The sequence below is a fragment of the Macrobrachium nipponense genome, chromosome 15, assembly GCF_015104395.2.
Source record: "Macrobrachium nipponense isolate FS-2020 chromosome 15, ASM1510439v2, whole genome shotgun sequence".
In the NCBI taxonomy this organism is placed as follows: Eukaryota; Metazoa; Arthropoda; class Malacostraca; order Decapoda; family Palaemonidae; genus Macrobrachium; species Macrobrachium nipponense.
In genome coordinates, this window is record NC_087208.1 from 52,061,843 (window position 1) to 52,081,498 (window position 19,656).

The 19,656-nt window shown below is 42.7% G+C and overlaps 1 protein-coding gene and 3 non-coding genes across 8 annotated transcripts in view; all 4 read left to right on the forward strand.

Moving 5' to 3' along the window:
- LOC135194931 (uncharacterized) overlaps window positions 1-19,656 on the forward strand; it is a 1,136,289-nt gene that overhangs the window by 205,557 nt on the left and 911,076 nt on the right. The window lies entirely within an intron of this gene.
- Window positions 2,240-2,432, forward strand: LOC135195108 (U2 spliceosomal RNA). Its single transcript, XR_010310074.1, has one exon. It is a non-coding gene; the product is annotated as a U2 spliceosomal RNA (small nuclear RNA).
- On the forward strand, window positions 4,429-4,621 carry LOC135195142 (U2 spliceosomal RNA). Its single transcript, XR_010310106.1, has one exon. It is a non-coding gene; the product is annotated as a U2 spliceosomal RNA (small nuclear RNA).
- On the forward strand, window positions 16,298-16,490 carry LOC135195105 (U2 spliceosomal RNA). Its single transcript, XR_010310071.1, has one exon. It is a non-coding gene; the product is annotated as a U2 spliceosomal RNA (small nuclear RNA).

Consider the following 19,656-nt stretch of genomic DNA (forward strand, 5'->3'; position numbering starts at 1 on the left):
CAAATGTGTCTATCCGCTCAAAAGTCGCCCGACATCCCCCATCTCAGATTTGATTTCCCGGTCCGAAACAATAAGACCAGGACCTACCAGCGAGCCACGTGATCCCCCACCCGTTTCAAAGAGCCCGAGACTGATGCCTTCATGTACCCCTTCATGGTCGTCGGACAACAGCGACTTTGAAATTTGAATAAGGTAAGTTGTATATTAATTTTTGCTATCCTAAACTAGTGTTTCGGTTAGTTCGAAGCCAGTACCGAAGCACGTGTTCGAACAGATCTATCAGCCCGATGGTGGGCATGTAGGAACACGCATAATGACGCAATCTGTACGTATACTATTTTTTCAATTAGTTCGAAGCCAGTACCGAAGCACGTGTTCGGACAGATCTATCGGCCCGATGGTGGGCACGTAGGAACATGTGTGATGTCGCAATTTGTATGTAAACTAGTGTTTCGGTTATTTCGAAGCCAGTACCGAAGCACTTGTTCGAACAGTAAGGCCGTGGCAAACGAGTAAGGTGTTTAATGTTACAGTTATGGGGGGGATTTATAGCCTAGGCTAGTCGTGTATTTTGTTTGTACTGTGGCTAATTCTTTGTAACCCCTGTGGCTAGCGCGCACAGCACAACATAACCTCTTGCCAGAACATACCGTGCTTGCCAGGAATCTTTAAATATGCGGATAAGGCGCGAAGCGCTGTTCCGCCACGGCCTTACTGTAACCCCTGTGGCTAGCGCGCAGTGCAACATTACCTCTTGCCAGAACATACTGTGCTTGCCAAGAATCTTTAAATATGCAGATAAGGCGCGAAGCGCCGTTCCGCCACGGCCTTACTGACAGCACACACAAACATATTCACCGTTAACAACTAATTTATCTGTAATTCTGGTTAGTGGTAGCCTAGGCTAGTCTGTCGTTTACATGTAAAGTTGTGGTTCAAAGTTATGTATGCAAAGTAGTGGGTCCTAGCATTTAATTTAATGTCGGTTAGTGGTAGCCTAGGCTAGACGTTTTACATGAAGGCTAGTGGTTCAAAAGTTCTGCAAAGTAAGGGGTCCTAGACTAGCCTAGCCTACGTCAACCTTGAATGCAGAGTAAGAGGTCAAACTTTTGTATTCAGGGTAAAGGGTTTGGGTCACAAAACCGGGAATTGAAAGTTTCGGGCGCCGTGAAAGTCCAAGGCCACTTCCCCCCACCCAAAAACCCCGGTTTCCCACTGTGTCCCCCTTTACCATTTGAAGTTTTATAGGCTTTATTTTCACTGGAACAACTTCAAAAACGTTGTCATTAGCAATTATACTGTTCCCCTTCTCATTAACAAATATGCATTATACATGTAGTTACTTTATTTGAGATTTTTCCCCACGAAAATCGATCATCTGCGGATCTGTAGTCGCTCCCAAAAATAAATTTAATAACTATTTCTCCTTGAGAAAAGCTTGTAAATGGAAAATCTATTTTCATCTACAGATAGACCAAAGGCTGCAATTGGACTAGCAATGATATTTGTTGATTGAAAAGAATGTCCAAAAACTGTGCCAGACATTCAAATTGTGTGCAACTCGAATAACACAAATTCCCCATTGGCATAAATGCACTCATAAAAACTTGTGGCCCAAAAACACAAGAGCCTTGAATAGGCATCCTTTCCCTGCAAACACCAATTGAAGGTAGTTACTTGCAAGAGGGAAACGTTAACTAGACATGGAAAGAAATTTTCTGCATGTCCACAGAAAGCATTGAGTCATTTTCCTGAAAAATACTTCCAAAATTGTGCTGGATGACTCACTGGAAAAGGGAAAAGCCAAATGAACTTTTGAGGTAGGGGAAGTAGTACAACACTGGCCTCCATCTATCTCAGACACTTTCAAAACAATCAGGTGATCACAGAAACCTCAGGAGGCTTCTTAAATGTCTCTACGACTGCCTCCATTACACGAGATTCGACCCCTTTTGCAAGGAACGATAGGGTATTGAACTTATCTGCATGTAGATGAATAGGCAAAGATGAGTTGGAAAATCGCGTGGTATTACTTGCCATGACGTGCTCTTTGTACATGTATCAAGGTATTAAAGCCCGAGAATAATAATACCGTGTAATAGATAAACCATGATTGTTTTGTAACATTAATACCGCCCGCATGTGTTGGTCTTGGAAACGTGTCATTCTTACCCTCACTTGTCACTGCAGAGTGAAAGTAGTGCTTGTCAGTAGGAGAGGAGAGAAAGTCTTCACTAGTATCGCTTCTCGGCCTTTTGGCTAAGATCAAAGTGTAGTATCTGTTCTTATCAGCTTAATATCTGATACGATCCCCATGTGGGGTCTACGATATTAAACTGATTTTTGTGTCTTGGCGAAGTGCTAGGGGCTTGCTCCACCTTTGCCGCGGATCGGCCCGGTATTGCAGTACCTCCGGGATTGGTCCACTCCCCCCGGGGAGAAATTAAACCTTATCATCTAACATAAAATTCTCTCCCTCTAATATTCTGTTATGTTCTAATTTTGCTTTAGAATGTTTACAAGTTTCTTGAAGCTGTTAAAGATGGAAAGAATCTAGGAATTTTGGAGTACAAGGACCAATGTAGACAGGGGGCCCTCTAAAAACATTGCGCAACAGAAAACAAGTTGGCTCATCTGAGATTTTGTGCCGTATTTAGTACTATTAAGCCCAAAATGCAGTAGGTGCATGCTGCTATGAACATCCTGAATAGGTAATACGTAATATTACTGGTTTGAATACATGCTGGGTTCTTACCAGCCTACTCCACAGACTTATCTTAAGGCATACTATCCATTTGGACATTATTTCTTTTATGCTTTTTACCCACTTATTTTTCTTGTTTGACCTACGAGATAATGTGCAGTTTTTAAGATTATTTTCACTCGTTATGTTTCGGGGAATCTGTGCATCTTTGCTAAATGTGGAGATGTTTTGCACACGAACTCATCCACAATTGAATAAGTAGTAACGTATGAACATGACAATGGCTGTTGTCTTTTTTTCAGTATTCATTCTGTGATGTGAACAACTTATATTTTATTGGAACTTTGTTTGGCCATTTGTCTTAGAGATGGCGCCAGAGAAAAGTTAAGCTGTCATTTCCATGTCCAATCTTTACCTTGTTTATCCGAAAGAAACGGACATCATTATCAGGAAATTCCCACATCATCAGCTCCTTCATAAGGCTCATTAACTATGTGCAGAAATCTGTGCTGAATAATCACTTTGTTTTTCCCCTTCATACATACACACACGTTTTCATGATACTGAGACCCATGTTATTCCAGCATCCCTGCATCCCATGTAGCCAAGCTCTTGGGAGTTTTCTTCTCCCTTGTTCATCTCTAAACTTGTATTTTGCACACTTTACAGTAAGCGCATGACCAAATAATTCATTTTATACACTTCACAGTAATTGCATGACCATAAAGATTCATTTTATATATACACTTCACAGTAAGTGCATGACCAAAAAGATTCATTGTATACACTTCACAGTAAGTGCATGACCAAAAGGATTCATTTTATACACTTCCCGGAAAGTGCATGACCAAAAGAATTCATTCTAAACACTTCACAGAAAGTGCATAGCCAAACGAATTTGAATGAGTGTGGCCAGGTAGTCATAGTATATATCCATTATAAACATTGATGGGCTCCTTCTGGTGTTTTCCAAGATTCATTCAGCGTGAGTAAATTGTTGATGCCTGTGTAAATGGATTACTTCATTGCCGTTTTTTTTTTTTATATAGTAAGTATATTTGCAAATGTCAGTTGAAATCGTTCCATTGCACCGTGGGGCTTTAGATGAGTACTATATAGGCACACAGCTTTGTTCAACCATGGTCTGTTGAGAAATGCCTTTGAAACTAATGTACTGAGTCCAAGTGTACCTTAAAAAGGACCACAAAGGTGTAATTTCAGAAACAACATGCTAAAATCCATGGTCAAAAAGAGCGTTGTTTTACCAACAAAAGTTAAAATAAATACCCTATATTTTATTACAACAAGGAAGACAACAAAACAAAGTAGTTTGTAGGCTTACTCCTTGAGTAAGCAAAGATTGTAGGTTAGTGTACATTATTAGGAAGTCAGTATTACGTATTGACTCTGATCTAGTCCGTGGAAGACGTACCACCACACAGTGAAACACTTTATAACAGATCTGATCGCAGATGAACAGGCTGAGAAGAGCATAAAGATCTTGGGATTTTTTTTTTACCAATGATGTGCCTATGATGTGCTCTTTGTGGTGTGGCAAGAGATCAACGTGTGTGTAATGGACATCGATTGCTCTGCTAATGGACATCGATTGACATCAGTACCACCTGTGTTGTTCTGGGAAAGGTGTCATTCTTACCCTCACTTGTCACTGCAGGGTGAAAGCAGTGCTTGTCAGTAGGAGAGGAGAGAAAGTATTCACCGGTATCGCTTCTCGGCCTTTTGGCTAAGATCAAAGTGTAGTATCTGTTCTTATCAGCTTAATATCTGATACGATCCCCATGTGGGGTCTACGATATTAAACTGATTTTTGTGTCTTGGCGAAGTGCTAGGGGCTTGCTCCACCTTTGCCGCGGATCGGCCCGGTATTGCAGTACCTCCGGGATCGGTCCACTCCCCCCGGGGAGAAATTAAACCTCATCATCTAACATATAAAATTCTCTCCCTCTAATATTCTGTTATGTTCTACCTTTGCCTTAGATTCTTTACAAGTTTCTAGAAGCTGACTTGTTTTATGATCGATAGAATCTAGGAATTTTGGAGTACAAGGACCATTGTAGACAGAGGGGGCCCTCTAAAAACATTGTGCAACAGAAAACAAGTTGGCTTGTCTTGAGATTTTGTGCCTTATTTAGTACTAGTAAGCCCAAAATGCAGTAGGTGCATGCTGCGATGAACATCCTGAATTTATGACAGTCAGCATGTCAGTTAGTCAAAGCATGTGTACCTAATTTAATAGGAAACCAAAAAGCAGTAGGTGCATGCTGCAATAGAGCTTCCATGATTGGTAATGTCTTCAACCCAATCCTGTAGTACAGCAGTAATACTCCACAGTCCCACACTGGTTTGAATTTCTTACCTGCCTACTCCAAAGACTCATCTTAAGCCATACTATCCATTTGAACATTATTTCTTTTAAGCTTTTTACTCACTTATGTTTCTTGTTTATCTTACGAGATAATGTGCTGTTTTTAAGTTTATGTTCACTCATTTTGTTTGGGGGAAGGGGGAGCTGTTGCTGCAATGCTGATGTGAATCTGCGCATGTTTGCTAAATGAGATGTTTTGCTCACGATCTCATCCACAGTTGAATAAGTAAGGTATGAATATGGTAATGGCCATTGTCTTTTTTTTCAGTATCCATTCTGTGATGTGAAAAACTCAAATTGTTTTTGAACTTTTCTTTACTGAGTGGTCGTTGGTATGATTGTATTGATTTTTAACTTTTCTTTACTGATTCGTTGCTCGTCTGATTGTATTTGAACTGTTCTTTACTGATTGGTCGTTCATCTGATTGTATTTGATTGTTATTTACTGATTGGTCGTTTGTCAGATTGTATTTGAGCTGTTCTTTACTGATTGGCCGTTTGTCTGATTGTATTTGAATTGTTCTTTACTGATTGGTCGTTTGTCTGATTGTATTTGAACTGTTCTTTAATGATTGGTATGTTGTCTGATTATATTTGAACTGTTCTTTACTGATTGGTCGTTTGTCTGATTGTATTTGAACTGTTCTTTAATGATTGGTATGTTGTCTGATTATATTTGAACTGTTCTTTACTGATTGGTCGTTTGTCTAATTGTAGAAATGTTCTTTACTTATTGGCCTTTTGTCTGATTGTTTTTTATCTTTTCTTTACTGATTGGTTGTTTGTCTAGTTGTATTTGAACTGTTCTTTACTGATTGGTCATTTGTCTGATTGTTTTTGAACTTTTCTTTAACTGATTAGTCGTTCATCTGATTGTTTTTTATCTTTTCTTTACTGGTTGGTCTGTTCGTATTTGAACTGTTCTTTACTGCTTGATCATCTGTCTAATTGTATTAGAAATGTTCATTACTGATTGGCCGTTCATCTGATGTTTTTTTTTTATCTTTTCTTTACTGATTGTCGTTTGTTTAATTATATTTGAACTGTTCTTTACTGATTGGCCGTTTGTCTAATTGTATTTGAACTGTTCTTTTCTGATTGGCCGTTTGTCTTAAGAGACGACTCCAGAGAAAAGTTAAGCTGTCGTTTCCATGTCCAACCTTTACCTTGTTTATCTGAAAGAAACAGACTGCATTGTCAGGAAATTCCCTCATTATCAGCTCCTTCATAAGGCTCATTAACAATGTTCAGAAATCTGTGCTGAATAATCACTTTGTTCTTCACCATCATACATAAACACGTTTTCATGATACTGAGACCCATGTTATTCCAACATCTCTGCATCCCATGTAGCCAAGAATTTTGGAGTTTTCTTCTCCCTTGTTTATTTCTAAACTTGTATTTTGCACACTTTACAGTAAGTGCATGACCAAATAATTCATTTCATACACTTCACAGTTAGTGCATGACCAAAAAGATTCATTTTATATATACACTTCACAGTAAGTGCATGACCAAAAAGATTCATTGTATACACTTCACAGTAAGTGCATGACCAAAAGGATTCATTTTACACACTTCACAGTAAGTGCATGACAAAAAAATAAATTTTATACGCTTCACAGTAAGTGCGTGACCAAAAAGAATCATTTTATACACTTCACGGAAAGTATGACCAAAATAATTCATTCTAAACGCTTCACAGGAAGTGCATAGCCAAACAAATTTGAATGAGTGTGGCCAGGTAGTCACAGTATATATCCTTTATAAACGTTGATGGGCTCCTTGTGGTATTTTCCAAGATTCATTCAGTGTGAGTAAATTGTTGATTCCTGAGTAAATGGATTATTTCGTTACCAGTTTTTTGGAGCGGCTACAGTTTCGTGGGCCAACCTCACCTCCGACCAATTTCCATGTTCAAACCTACCAATTTAGATGGCGATAGGTCCTGACAAGAAAATCAGCGGCAGAACACACAACCAAAATCGTGGCGAAGCCAAAACAACAACAAACAATGCAACGTCGAAAGCTTAATAGGACAACACCCTATCCGCAAATTCCTCTGTATATATTTCTACAATTGCGTTTTTCTTATTTCCCTCCTTGAGAGCGTTCAGAGTGCTTTCCACCAATGTATATATCTTACAAGATCATGTTTTGTATACTTTTATATTCTAAGTTATATGTCTCGCAAGAAACACAAATCAGCTATCGCCGACCCATTTTCACTCTCACTGGTCAGATATGCTCAGATACCACATTTCCGCCTGCACGCTGTATATTTGGATTTCCTTACCTGTAATAAAAATAAGTACACTTCTACCTGCCTCTTTGTCCACACCTCACAACTGGTGACCTCCTGGTTTGGACGGTGACCCAAGCGCTTTTGGCTAAGCCATTAACCCTCTTACGCCGACTGGACATATTTTACGTCGACATAAAAAAGTTTTTTTTTAAATTCGCGGAAAAATACTTATAGGCCTACCAGCCTAAAACTTTTGAATCACGCGCCTTGGGGGATGCTGGGAGTTCACGGATCAAGGTGTTGTTTTGTTTACAATCGTTACACAGGCGCGTAAGCGCGAATTTCTTTCTTGCCGCACTAAAAAGTATCTGTGACACATCTCGGAAATTATTTCGTCACTTTGACATAATTTTTGTACCATTGTAAATTAGCCGTTACATGAAGTATTATATATGAAAATTTGCGCATTTTTATGTAGAATACAACAATAAAATACTCATTATTGTAGCTTTTATCAGTTTTGAGATATTTTCATATAAATAACGATAATTGCCAAAATTTCAACCTTTGGTCAACTTTGACTCTACCGAAATGGTCGAAAAACGCAATTTTAAGCTAAAACTCTTATATTTTAGTAATATTCAATCATTTACCTTAATTTTGCAACTAATTGGAAGTCTCTAGCACAATATTTCGATTTATGGTGAATTTATGAAAAAACGTTTTCCTTACGTCCGCGCAGTAACTCTTCCGAAAAAAATCATACATGCGATTGTGGTAATGTTTGCACCATTTTAAAATTAGCCGTTACATAAAGTTTTATATATGAAAATGTGCACAATTTCATGTAAAATACAACAAAAAATAATTGAAGGTTGTAGCTTTTCTCATTTTTGAAATATTTGCATATAAATCACGATAAATAGAAAAAAAAACCACGTTCGGTCAACTTTGATTCTACCGAAATGGTCGAAAAACGCAATTGTAAGCTAAAACTCTTACAGTCTAGTAATATTCAGTCATTTATCTTCATCTTGAAACAAATTCGAAGTCTCTAGCAAAATATTTAGATTTATGGTGAATTTAAAAAAAAATCTTTCCTTCCCTCCGCGCACAGATTCTCCGCCACAAATCTCCGAAATGCGTACGTACCATTCTCGGAATATTTGCTCCATTTCATATTAGGCATTTCATAGAGTTTTATATATGAAAATGTGCGCAATTTCATGTAGAATAAAACGAAAAATATTTGAAGGTTGTAGCTTTTCTTATTTCCGAAATAATTGCATATAAAAAATATATATATATATAAAAAATTCGACATTCGGTCAACTTTAACTCGTCAGATATGGTCGAAAACTGCAATTGTAAGCTAATACTCTTACAGTATAGTAATATTCAATCATTTGTCTTCATTTTGAAAGTAATTGGAAGTCTCTAGGACAATATTTAGATTTATGGTGAATTTTTGAAAAAAAAAAATTTGTTTACGTCCGCACGTTACGAATTCATGCATTATTTTGTGATAATATTTTCTCTGCGTTGCTTTTATCGTTTTACAATGTGTTATATACCAAAATGATTGCAATGTAGTGTACATTACAACGAAAAAAAAGTAACTTGTTACCTTTAATGGTTTTGCGCACAGCGCGGTTTGAATACAATTATATATGAAATTTCGTTTTTGCACTATCATATATCGCAGTATTTATATATGATAATGATAATTTTTTTCATTTCTGATGGTTGCATACTAAACTTCAGGCAATGACAAAAAAAGGAGCTAAAAAGGAACTCTTAATCTTGAAAAATAAGCGCGCTGTGATTTTTTGAAAAAAATATTTTTTCCGCTTCCGCACTCACTCTGAAACACCACCGGCACACGGGAGACAGTTTTTTTTTTACCGCTTCGGCGTAAGATGGTTAAGGGACTAACTACCGCCGCTCACCTTCAGAGATCTTTAGCGGACTCACACACTGCCTCAGTTTAGATCTCTGAAAGCTCCTACCATGGAAAAAACCAACGCCTCTAACAGACTAAATACAGCATACCTTCCCCAGGTGTTTTCAGGCGTTCCTCAAACGGCTTGGCCCGCCATTTACGACTCCTGTCGACCGTTCTGTGACAGTGGACAATGGCTGCTGACAGTTCTGCGCGAGAAACCCAGGCCTCCTCTGCCTCAACGCCAGCCTCGCACACAGCTGCTGCTCAAGCTGTCAAGCTGCCCCCTTTCACAACAGCGAACCCAACCACCTGGTTCATCCGAGCTGAAGGGCAATTCGGGGTCGAGGGACTCACGGACAAGGTGCTGCAGGTTGACCGCGTCATATCAGTCCTGCCGACAGAGGTATACGACCGAATAACCCCCTGGCTGACCAGTCGGGCACAGACCAAACCAGTCACACTCGACGAACTAAAGAAAAGACTCGTGACAGCCTACACCACTCCGCCGAGAAAGCCACCCGCCCCCTCGACCTAGTAACAAACCCGATGTGAGGCGCCGACCCACAGGATGCCTGGGACACAGTGATGGGTCTCCTCCGCCTGCCCAAAGTAGGTCGCGACGGGAAGAAGATGGAAATCTGCCTGGGCCACGAAATATTCCTTCGGCAACTCGAGCCAGATGTCCAAGGACAGCTAACAGACGCATATACCCTCCCCGACGACGAACTCGTGGAGAAAGCTAAAAAGCTGACGCTGTCGAACAAGGCTGCAAGGCTCGCCGCTCCCCGATCTTCCGTGTGCCTAGCCGCAGAGAAGGGAGAAGAAGAGACGACGACCCAACGCAGGAGATCGGCGCCGTGACCCAGAGGAAGACCTCCCACCCGCAGCGGGGCGAAAACTCCTGGTGCTACTACCACCAGGAAGTTCAGAAGGCACTCCAGGAGATGCGAAAGCCCTTGCACCTTCCAGCAGTAAAAACGGCGACGGCAGACAAAATCAAAGTTGCCCGTGGCAGCGGCCTCGTCGAAACCACACGCTGTAGGATTTTATGTCCGCGACGCGAACTCAGGCAGGAGGATGCTGGTGGACACCGGGGCAATGCACTTGATATTCCCGCCGTCAGGAGAGGACCGCAGCCGCAGGCCTGACAGCCCAACTGCCCTCGTCGCCGCAAACGGGACCCCTATCCACTCCTACGGCACGAAGTCCCTCGAAATATCCATCTTGGGGCGCAACTACGTCTAGCATTTCACCATCGCAGACGTCAGGATTCCACTACTGGTGGCAGACTTCCTGGCGCATAAGGACCTCCTGGTTGACGTGGGTCGCAAACGCCTCCTCGACACGGGGACATGCCATTCCCTACCACTCGCAGCGGGCCCAGGCGCCCCCACAATTTGCACTATCACCCCCCCACAAGTACGGCAACCTCCTGCAGGAATTCCCCGAAGTTTTCAAACCAGAACTTCGTCAGGTAGCTGGGACGCCGCCCAAGCACAGAATATTCCACCACATCACCACCACGGGGCCCCCGACACGCAAAGTTCCGACAACTCCCTCCGGGCAGCCTTCAGGATGCAAAAAGGGCGTTCTCAGAAATGGAACAAATGGGTATCGGCCGGAAAGCATCAAGCCCTTGGGCTTCGCCCCTCCACATGGTACGGAAACCTGACGGCACCTGGAGGCCCTGCGGAGGCTACCGGAGACTCAACCTCGCTACGGTCCCCGATCACTACCCCTTGCCAAACGTGCAGGACTTGATTTGGGCCCTCCATGGAGCAAAAATCTTCACAAAAATGGACCCTTTAAATTCTTATTTTCAGGTTCCAGTACATCCCGAGGACGTTCCCAAGACCGCCATCATCACGCCCTTCGGCTCCTACGTCTTCCATTACTCCACCTTCACCCTGAGAAACGCAGGGGCCACCTTCCAGCGCCTAATGGACAGCATCCTGGGGGACCTGCCCTTCTGCGTCTGCTACGTCGACGATATTTTGATCTTTTCCAGGTCCCCAGAGACCTACACCATGTCCGAGCGGTTCTGAAACGCCTGCAGGAAAACGGGCTGGTTGTCCAATTCGACAAGTGCATCTTCGGCACCGAGAAGGTGGACTTCCTCAGACACGAGATCTCTGCAGCAGGCGTGCGCCCCATGGCCTCAAAGGTGGACGCGGTGCAGAAGTTCCCGACCCCAACTACAGTCAAGGCCCTGCAAGAATTCATCGGAATGGTGAATTACTACCGCCGGTTCATCCCCATCGTCGCCTGCACCATGTCCCCTCCAGCACAGGTCCTGAAGGGCAAACCAAAGAAACCTGATGTGGGAAGCAGAGCAGGTGCAGGCCTTCCACAACATGAAGGTGGTCCTCACCAGGGCCGCCACCTTGTCCCACCAGGACCCCACTGCGCCCTTACGCTTCACCACTGACGCCAGCAACGTCACCTGCGGGGCTGTCCTCGAGCAGATGGTCCAGGGCAGTCCCCAGCCGCTTGCCTTCTACAGTAAAAAACTGTCGCCCGCCGGCGAGACTAGATACAGCACATTCGACCGCGAGCTCCAGGCGGTGTACCAAGCAGTGCGCCACTTCCGCTACCTCCTCTAGGGCGCCCCCATCGCTATCAGGACAGACCACTGCCCCTTGGTGCACACCTTGACCAAGGTGGGAGACGCCTGGTCAGCAAGACAACAGAGGCACCTGGCAGCCATCGCTGAGTTCGGCTGCACCATCCATTACGTTCCCGGCGAGAAGAAGCCCGTGGCTGACGCCCTCTCAAGGATAGAGATCAATGCTGTGCACCTCGGGATCGATTACGAAGGAACAGGCCGCCGACCCGGAGACTGCCGCATATCGCACAGCCATCACCTCTCTCAAGTGGGAGGATGTGCCCTTCGGACCCGCAGGCATGACGCTCCTATGCGACACCAGAATGGTTCGCCTGCGCCCGCTGATTCCAGCAGGAGGGCTGTATTCAACATCTTACACAGACTCTTGCACCCCTCGGGGCGGACGGCGATGCGCCTCCTGACGGAGAAGTTCGTCTGGCATGGAATTCGGAAGGACTCTCGAGAGTGGGCCAGGACCTGCATTCCGTGCCAATCAAGTTAAGTAAGTCGGCACACAGAATCGGGCGTGGGGGAGTTCCTGCAGCCGAAATGAAGATTCGGCCACATTCACATAGACGTGGTGGGTCCCCTGCCCCTGTCAGAAGGCGCCAGATACCTCCTGACGATAATCAACTACTCCACCAGTAGGCCAGAGGCGACGCCGATGTCAGAGGCAACCACCAAAGCATGCGCCGAAGCCCTTCTCGCCAGCTGGATCAGCCGATTCGGAGTGCCGGACGATATCACGACGGACTGCGGACCTGTTTTCCTGTCGGAGTTGTGGACCGCCCTGGCCCGCCTGATGGGGACATCACTACACGCCACCACCGCCTACGACCCGCCGGCTAACGGCATGGTGGAAAGGGTCCACCAATCTCTCAAGGCTTCCCTAATTGCACGCTGCACCGGTGAGGACTGGAAGAGCCAACTACCGTGGGTCCTCCCCAGCCTCTGGACCGCCCCTCGGGCGAACGGTGAAGCATCAATTGCGGAGAAGGTATACAGGGAACCGTTGACAGTCCCAGGCGAGTTCTTCCTGTCCAATGCCGACGACGCAGACATCTCCATCACCAGACTTCTGGAATCTGCTGGAAAATTCACGCCCTACATCAAGGCCTTCTCCGACAGAACCAAACACTTCGTCCAGAAGGCCCTATCTTCCTGCAAACATGTCTTCATCAGGGACGACGCCCGCTGCCCACCACTGACAAGACACTACTGAGGCCCCTTCCGCGTCCTTCAACGCACCGACAAGGCGTACTTCATATCCATAAATGGTCGCGAGGACTGGGTCACGATCGACCGACTGAAACCAACTTTCCTGATGGACAAAGAGTACGCCGACGCGGATCCCATAGGGCACCTCACTCCTCCTCCTTGGCGAGAAGCGACACCTTTGATCACCACACCACCCAGTCATAGCCGCAGCCCCCTCGGAAGACGGTCGAACCCCCTGAGGATCACCTCTGGGGAGGCATCCCGTCCCAAAAAACCCCGAGGACTCCGAAGCCGAGGATCTAACAAAGCAGCTGGTCTCACGCACCCAAGGCCGCTCGCTTCCGTGAGTAGCGATCAGAAGCACTAAATCATCCAACAATTATGCCCTAATTATTGTCTTAGTGGGGTAGTATTTGTAAGGACAACGCCTTATCCGCAAATTCCTCTGTATATAATTCTACAATTGCGTTGTTCTTACTTCCCTCCTTGAGAGCATTCAGAGGGCTTTCCGCCAATGTATATATCTTACAAGATCATGTTTTGTATACTTTTATATTCTAAGTTATATGTCTCGCAAGAACACAAATCGGCTATCGCTGACCCATTTTTACTCTCGCTGGTAGGATACCACATTTCCGCCCGCATGCTGTATATTTGAATTTCCTTACCTGTAATAAAAATCAGTGCACTTCTACCTGCCTCTTTGTCCACACCTCACAGGGGACCCACTTGGGGAACCGGGGTTTTTGGGTGGGGGGAAACAGATACGATTGGCAGCGATCACCGAAAGATGGGTGGGGGGAAACTGATACTGATTGTGACCTACCCAATAAACCCACCCAACTCTACCTAGGGTACCATGCACTGACTTGGCTGGGGGGCTTCACCCCCCCTGGACCCCCCTGTATGGTAACAATGGTTGTGAGCTAACCAAACGAACCAACCTAATCTGACTTAAAGCGTGTGCCCTGACCTGACTAGGGGACTTTGCCCCCATTGGAACCCCCTGTATGGTAACAATGCATGTGACCTAACCAAACGAAGCAATCTAACCTGACTTAAGACACTTACCCTAACCTGGCAGGGGGGCTTCACCCCCTTGGACCCCCTAGTATAGTAAAAAAAGGTTGTGACCTAACCAAACGAACCACACTAACCTGACTTAGGGCACAAAACTGTCTTCCTCTTTCACAAGGCTCATTGTTCTCTCTTTGCAGTGTTCACATTGACCACTAAAATCGCCTAAAAGGCCACTTTTAAAAAGGAACGAACATAATGTCAATTTCATCACAGAAGTTGATCAAGTCCGAAAACGTAACCGGGTTAGCAGCGGCAAAAACAATGTGCAACGGATGAGGAGTAGACGGCGACGCCATGTTGACTGTTTTCAATGGTCGCGGGTCATGATAGGTCTTTTAGGTTGAAGGGATGGATTTGGTTGTTGTACGGCCCTGGAAATTGGCCCGCGAAGCTGGCCCGCAAAACTGTAAACAACCCGTGGTTTTTCTATATTGTTAGTATTGGTCATATTTGCAAATGTCAATTGAAATCATTCCATTGCAGGGGTTTTAGATAAGCATTATATAGGCAACAGCTTTGGTTAAACATGGTGTGTTGAGAAATGCCTCTGAAACTAATGTACTGAGTCCAAGTTTGCCTTGAAAAGGCCCACAAAGGTGTAATTTCAGAAATGACATGCTAAAATCCACGGTCAAAACGAGCGTTAGGAGCGCCTTCAGTTTAGTTGGCCAAGGGTATCGTCTGCTAGACAATTGGCGGACGAATACAAGATGGCGCATGTATGTTTTGGCGCATGAAAATGTGCAGTAATAGATTATAGAAAAGCCTAAACCAAACGAACCAATCTAACTTGACTTAGTGCGCGTGCCCTAACCTGACCAGGGGGAAAGCCCCCCTGGACCCCCCAGCATAGTAACAATGATAGTGACCAAACCAAACGAGCAACCTAACCTGACTTAGGGCGCTTGCCCTAACCTGGCCAGGGGGCTTTGCCCCCCTTGACCCCCCAGTATAGCAACAGTGATTGTGACCTGACCAAACGAACCAACCTAGCCTTACTTAGAGTGCGTGCCCTAACCTGGCCAGGAGGCTGTGCCTCCCCTGAACCCCCCAGTATAGCAACAATGATTGTGACCTGACCAAACAAACCAACCTAACCTGACTTAGTGCGCGTGCCCTGACCTGGCCAGGGGGCCCCCAGTATGGTAACAAAAGATATGACCTAACCAAATAAACCACACTAACTTGACGTAGGGCTCAAACTGTCTTCCTATTTCACAAGGCTCATTGTTCCCTCTTTGCAGTGTTCATTTTGACCACTAAAATCGCCTAAAGGGCCACTTTTAAAAAGGAACGAACGTAACACGTCAATATCGTCACAGAACTTGATCAAGTCCGAAAACATAACTGGGTTAGCTGCGGCAGAACCAATGTGCAGGATGAGGAGTAGACGGTGACGCCATGTTTACTGTTTTGAATGGTCGCGCCCCGCTGGTTTGGTAGGTCTTTCAGGTCGAAGAGACTACTTACCTTGGCCCGAGCATTGTTTCACCAACAAAAGTTAAAATATATATGCTATATTTTATTAGAAATAAATTTTCTGTACTGTTTAACATGGACATTATTTATTTTTTACACTTTTATTGTAATAAATTCTTAAATATCCTATCCTAAAATTCATTATCTTTCAGCATGAAACAACTTTTCCAGACCTTTTTAGGCTTTCCAACCCCCCACCCACCCAACACACAAGAACAAGAAAGACAACAAAACAAAGTAGTTTGTAGGCTTACTCATTGAGTAAGCGAAGATTGTAGGTTAGTGTACATTATTAGGAAGTCAGTATTACGTATTGACTCTGATCTAGTCCGTGGAAGACGTACCACCACACAGTGAAACACTTTATAACAGATCTGATCGCAGATGAACAGGCTGAGAAGAGCATAAAGATCTTGGGATTTTTTTTTACCAATGATGTGCCTATGATGTGCTCTTTGTGGTGTGGCAAGAGATCAACGTGTGTGTAATGGACATCGATTGCTCTGCTAATGGACATCGATTGACATCGGTACCACCTGTGTTGTTCTGGGAAAGGTGTCATTCTTACCCTCACTTGTCACTGCAGGGTGAAAGCAGTGCTTGTCAGTAGGAGAGGAGAGAAAGTATTCACCGGTATCGCTTCTCGGCCTTTTGGCTAAGATCAAAGTGTAGTATCTGTTCTTATCAGCTTAATATCTGATACGATCCCCATGTGGGGTCTACGATATTAAACTGATTTTTGTGTCTTGGCGAAGTGCTAGGGGCTTGCTCCACCTTTGCCGCGGATCGGCCCGGTATTGCAGTACCTCCGGGATCGGTCCACTCCCCCCGGGGAGAAATTAAACCTCATCATCTAACATATAAAATTCTCTCCCTCTAATATTCTGTTATGTTCTACCTTTGCCTTAGATTCTTTACAAGTTTCTTGAAGCTGACTTGTTTTATGATGGATAGAAAATAGGAATTTTGGAGTGAGTGCAAGGACCATTGTAGACAGAGGGCCCTCTAAAAACATTGTGCAGAAAACAAGTTGGCTTGTCTTGAGATTTTGTGCCTTATTTAGTACTAGTAAGCCCAAAATGCAGTAGGTGCATGCTGCAATGAACATCCTGAATTTATGACAGTCAGCATGTCAGTTAGTCAAAGCATGTGTACCTATTTTAATAGGAAACCAAAAAGCAGTAGGTGCATGCTGCAATAGAGCTTCCATGATTGGTAATGTCTTCAACCCAATCCTGTAGTACAGCAGTATTACTCCACAGTCCCACACTGGTTTGAATTTCTTACCTGCCTACTCCAAAGACTCATCTTAAGGCATACTATCCATTTGGATATTATTTATTTTATACTTTCTACTCACTTATGTTTCTTGTTTATCTTACGAGATAACATGCTGTTTTTAAGTTTATGTTCATACATTTTGTTTGGGGGAAGGGGGAGCTGTTGCTGCAATGCTGATGTGAATCTGCGCTTGTTTGCTAAATGAGGAGATGTTTTGCACACGAATTCATCCCCGATTGAATAAGTAAGGTATGGACATGGTAATGGCCATTGTCTTTTTTTTTTCAGTATCCATTCTGTGATTAGAAAACTCAAATTGTTTTTTATCTTTTCTTACTCAAATTGTTTTTGAACTTTTCTTTACTGATTGGTCGTTGGTGTGATTGTATTTGAACAGTTCTTTACTGATTGGTTATTTGTCTAATTGTATATTTGAGACATTCTTTACTGGTTGGTCGTTTGTCTAATTATATTTGAACTGTTCTTTACTGATTGGTTGTTTGTCTAATTGTATTTGAATTGTTCTTTACTGATTGGCCGTTTGTCTGATTGTATTTTAACTGTTCTTTGCTGATTGGTCGTACATCTGATTGTATTTGAACTGTTCTTTACTGATTGGCCGTTTGTCTAATGTATTTGAACTGTTCTTTCCTGATTGGCCATTTGTCTGATTGTATTTGAACAGTTCTTTACTGATTGGTCATTTGTTTGATTGTATTTGAAATATTCTTTACTGATTGGTCGTTTGTCTGATTGTATTTGAAATATTCTTTACTGATTGGCTGTTTGTCTGATTGTATTTGAAATATATCTTTACTGATTGGCCATTTGTCTCATTGTATTTGAAATATTCTGTACTGATTGGTTGTTTGTTTGATTGTATTTGAACTGTTCTTTACTGATTGGTTGTTTGTCTGATAGTATTTGAACTGTTCTTTACTGATTAATCGTTTGTCTAATTGTATTTATTAGAAATATTCTTTACTGATTGGTTGTTTGTCTGATTGTAGTTGAACTGTTCTTTACTGATTGGTTGTTTGTCTGATTGTATCTGAACTGTTCTTTACTGATTGGTTGGTTGTCTGATTGTATCTGAACTGTACTTTACTGATTGGTCATTTGTCTGATTGTATCTGAACTGTTCTTTACTGATTGGTCATTTGTCTGATTGTATCTGAACTGTTCTTTACTGATTGTTCATTTGTCTGATTGTATCTGAACTGTTCTTTACTGATTGGTCGTTTGGCTGATTATATTTAACTGTTCTTTACTGATTGATCGTTTGTCTCATTGTATCTGAACTGTTCTTTACTGAATGGTCATTTGTCTGATTGTATTTAAACTGTTCTTTACTGATTGGTCATTTGTCTGATTGTATTTGAACTGTTCTTTCCTGATTGATCGTTTGTTTTATTGAATTTGAAATGTTCTTTACTGATTGGTCGTTTGTCTGATTGTATCTGAACTGTTCTTTAATGATTGGTCGTTTTCTTTATTGTATCTGATCTGAACTTGTCTTTATGATTGTCTTTATCTGATTGTATCGACTGTTTTTACTGAATGTTGGGTTCCGGATTGTAGCTGAACTATTCTTTACTGATGTCGTTTGTCTGATTGATCGAAACTGTTTCTTTCTGATTGGTCGTTTGTCTATTGTATCTGAACTGTTCTTTACGATTGGTCCGTTTGTCGATTGTACTGAAACTGTTCTTTACTGCATGGTCAATTTCTCTGAATTGTATTTTGAAGTGTTCTTCTGATTGGGTCGTTTGTCTGTTGTATTTGAACTGTTCTTTACTGATTGGTCGTTTGTCTGATTGTATTTGAACTGTTCTTTACTGATGGATCGTTTGTCTGATTGTATTTGAACTGTTCTTTACTGATGGATCGTTTGTCTGATTGCATTTGAACTGTTCTTTACTGATTGGTCGTTTGTCTCGTTGTATCTGAACTGTTCTTTACTGATTGGTCGTTTGTCTCTTATCAGAAATATTCTTTACTGATTGATCTTTTATTTCATTGTAGCTGAATTGTTCTTTGCTGATTGGTCGGTTGTCTGATTGTATTTGAACTGTTCTTTACTGATTAGATCGTTTGTCTGATTGCATTTGAATTGTTATTTACTGGTTGGCCGTTTGTCTCATTGTATTTGAAATATTCTGTACTGATTGGTCGTTTGTCTCATTGTATTTGAAATATTCTTTACTGATTAGTCGTTTGTCTGTTTGTAGCTGAACTGTTCTTTACTGATTGGTCGTTTGTCTCATTGTATTTGAACTGTTCTTTACTGATTGGTCGTTTGTCTGACTGTATCTGAACTGTTCTTTACTGATTGGTTTTTGTCTGATTGTAGCTGAACTGTTCTTTACTGAATGGTTGTTTGTCTGATTGTAGCTGAATTGTTCTTTACTGATTGGTCGTTTGTCTGATTGTATCTGAACGGTTCTTTACCAAATTGTCGTTTGTCTGATTGTATCTGAATTGTTCTTTACTGATTGTATCTGAACTGTTCTTTACTGAATGATCGTTTGTCTGATTGTATTTGAATTGTTCTTTACTGATTGGATGTTTATCGTATTGTATTTGAACTGTTCTTTACTGGTTGGTCGTTTGTCTGATTGTATTTGAAATATTCTTTACTGATTGGTTGTTTGTCTGATTGTATTTGAACTGTTCTTTACTGATTGGTTGATTGTCTGATTGTATTTGAACA